Source organism: Cricetulus griseus, chromosome 5 (genome assembly GCF_003668045.3).
Source record: "Cricetulus griseus strain 17A/GY chromosome 5, alternate assembly CriGri-PICRH-1.0, whole genome shotgun sequence".
In the NCBI taxonomy this organism is placed as follows: Eukaryota; Metazoa; Chordata; class Mammalia; order Rodentia; family Cricetidae; genus Cricetulus; species Cricetulus griseus.
In genome coordinates, this window is record NC_048598.1 from 185,396,495 (window position 1) to 185,400,188 (window position 3,694).

Here is a 3,694-nt window from a genome sequence, read left to right on the forward strand (position 1 = left end):
ACATGCACACACACACCACACATGTACACACACACACATGCAACACTCATACATGCACACACACACTCCCACATGTACACACACACACACTCTCACATGTACACACACACACAACACTCACACATGCAACACTCTCTCACACATGTACACACACACGCAGAACACACACACACTCTCACATGTACACACACACACAACACTCACACATGCAACACTCTCTCTCACACACACACCACACATGTACACACACACACATGCAACACTCATACATGCACACACACACTCCCACATGTACACACACACACACAGAACACACACACACTCTCACATGTACACACACACACACACAGAACACACACACACTCTCACATGTACACACACACACAACACTCACACATGCAACACTCTCTCTCACACACACACCACACATGTACACACACACACACATGCAACAATCACACATGCACACACACACTCCCACATGTACACACACACACACAGAACACACACACACATTCCCACATGCACACACACACACACACACACTCATGTACACACACACACACACACACATGTACACACACACACACACACACACACACACACACACACACATGCAGATTCCCTCAGACACTGGGCTGAGGCCATGTGGGAGGGTGGTTGGCAGGTCAGGTGGGTGTCTGAGAGTCATCCGCAGAGGAAGAGCCATGGCGGGAGGCCAGCCACTCTCAGAAGATGGGGTCCTGAGAACTCCCCACCCAGATAGCTGTGAGGTAGCGGGGAGAGAGGAGTCACAAGGATCCCCATGTTAGGGAACATTAGCAGGTTACATAGGAGGAGGTGCAGGGAGCGAGGACTCCATCTCAGATGCCCAGGGGACATATAGCCGTGCAGTTGTCACGAGAGACTGTTAAATGGAGAGCCTCACTCCAGAGAGAGGTCCAGGCTGCAAATATAAATTCAGGCTCGCCAGCCAGGGGTGGAATTTACAGCTATGTTTGGGGTGAGATCACCACTAGGGACCCCAGGCGCCTGTGCCTGTCTCCTCGCTGAGGCTCTCAGGGTGCAAGGCTACTTCTTGGGTTCTCTGCACCTTGGCCCCAGCCCAGCGCCTGGCAGTCAGTGGGTTGGCCCAGCTTGGTGACCAATGATCCACTGCAGAGACAGATATGGGGAAGTAATTGGGTCAGAACGAGCCAGAAAACACCAGAGCTAGACTACTGTCTGCATCCTCTTGTCACCTCTGGTGGGGTCTGTCTCCCCACCACGCCCAATGACTCTCATTAGCACCACACACTGTGGAAAAGCCCTGTGAGGTGTGATTACAAAGCCCAGGGAATTATGACTGCTTGTTCTGCATTTTAAACAGCTCTAGTTTTGAAAGGGTACATTTGACCCCATCCCTATGGCTACCATATTTCCTAAACCCGGGACCCATGACACCACCTGACATCCCCCCACCCCCCGGCTGATGGATGGCTGGGGGGACAGGATGAAGTGTTTGCAGCTGGGCTGTCTCGCCTCTGTTGTTCTCTTATTCTGCCCGCGTCCCAGGCAGGATATTAAGGACTCACAGGCGGCTGCTATCTTTGCTCATGTCCCCACTTGTAATGGGTTGACTCCATGAAACCTATTTGGAAGGATGTTATCTCTGCCTCACAGCAGAGGGAGGGGCCTCTGGGAGGGAAGACACTCCTAGGACTAAGGTTTTCCATTTTCTGTCCAACATCTTCTGTCAGACAGAAGCAGCTTCCTGGGGAACAGGGAGGTGGCCATAGAACGTGCTGGGGCTGCAAGGCAGGTGAGCCAGCCCGGGCTGGGTGCCAGTCTCTCATAATCATCGAGGCAAGCACTTTAAAAGTGCCAGGCGTGTGCCAGGCGTCCTCCATGAGTGGCCTCATCAGGACTTTGCAAGTTTCCCAGGAAACACAGTCCGTGATGTCACCACTTGTTTTGTAGGAAGCTGCTGGGTCTCAGAGAGGCTGAGACGCTTGCCCCCAAACACACAGCCAGAAAGGGAGGAAATGCGAACGCTGTGATCTTCTTCCTTAAGTGCATCCCCTGAGCCAGGCCCAAGTCCTCACTTGTCTTGGTCCATTTGTGCATCACCTTCACCTTCAAAGAAGAGAGTCCACGAGAGTCCTGGAGAGCTCATGAGGCTCACTTGGTAGGTGCACAAAGCCCTGGGTTCAGTGCCTAACACTGCAGAAACTGGGCAGGACTTTAGTCTCAGCACTCAAGAAGCAGAGGCAGAAAGACCAGAAGTTCAGTGTCACTCTTGGCTATGTAGCAATTTGGAGGCCAGCCTGGGCTACATGGTACATTGTTTCAAAGAGAAAGAGAGAGGGAGGGGTAGAGGGAGGGTGCAAGGGAGGAGACACACACACACACACACACACACACACACACACACAGAAGAGAGAGAGAGAGAGAGAGAGAGAGAGGAAAGAGAGGATGGTGAATGTACAAAGAGCCACTGAGGGACAATGTGCTCTTGGGGCTGGGATGACTCCCTGGATAAAGTGTCTCCCATGCAAGCATGAGGATCTGAGTTCAGATCCCCAGAAACCAGGTAAAAGTCAAGCATAGTGGTGCACGTATGTAAACCCAACACTGGGATGCTAAAGACAAACAGGTCTCCCAAACTCACTGGCCAGCCTGCCTAGTGGAATCTTCGAGCTCCAGATTCTGTGAGAGATCCTGTCTCCATAGGTAAAGAGAGCAACTGAGGAAGACACCCAGCAAAGTCAACCTCCACACATGTGCACACACGTGTACATTCATACCTTTAGGAAGATGTGCACATGTAAAAAAAAAAAAAGCAATGGACATTTAAAACAAGATCTGTTATAAGAATTCCCAAGTTCTGAGATGAACTGAGGCACAAACACTTACCTTGCACATACCTTACCTTTCCCTAATCATGCATGGGTGAAAGACATTGTCCTCTATAGCCAGGAGCTCAGACATGGGGAGTTTGCACTGAGTCTCCCCACCCCTTCTCTCTGTGTGACCAGGAGCAGAGGAAAACTGTCATCTCAGGGCCCTGGGGCACCTTTCACTTTTGCAAGCTGCCCAGGAGACCATGAGAATAAATAAAACTTTATTGAAAAGCCAAGCAGTGCATGCTTGTCATCCCAGTGATCGGGAGGCAGAGATGGGAGGATCTGTGGGCTCTCTGGCCACACAGCCTAGCCTTATGGGAAAACTCCAGACTGAGGAAGAGACCCCCCCATCTCAAATCATCAAGTGGACAGATAGCATCTGATAGATGCACTAAGCTTGACATCTGACCTTCACATGAGCACACAGACACATGCAGTCACACACACACGTACTCCAACACACATGATCATACAGGGGAGTGCATATACACAGAGTTGCCCCCTCAAACCCGGAAGACCTGGTTCCACACCTCTCTCTAATGTGGGGTAAGCTAGATTAGGAAAGCTGACCCTGGCAAACATCCTGGGTTCTAGCCCCCCTTCTAACACTTATCAGCTGTGTGGCCTCAGAGGAGTGGTTTCACCTCTCTGTGCCTCCGAATCTCCTGTCTGTAGCATGAGAGGATAGCCCTGTCTTCCTCTCAGTAAGTCCTCAGCATAGAGTGTACAGTGTTGGCAGCCCACTGCCCCTGGAGAAGCCATGTTCATCCAGGCTCACAGATGCTCATTCCAGGCCTGTGCCATATGCC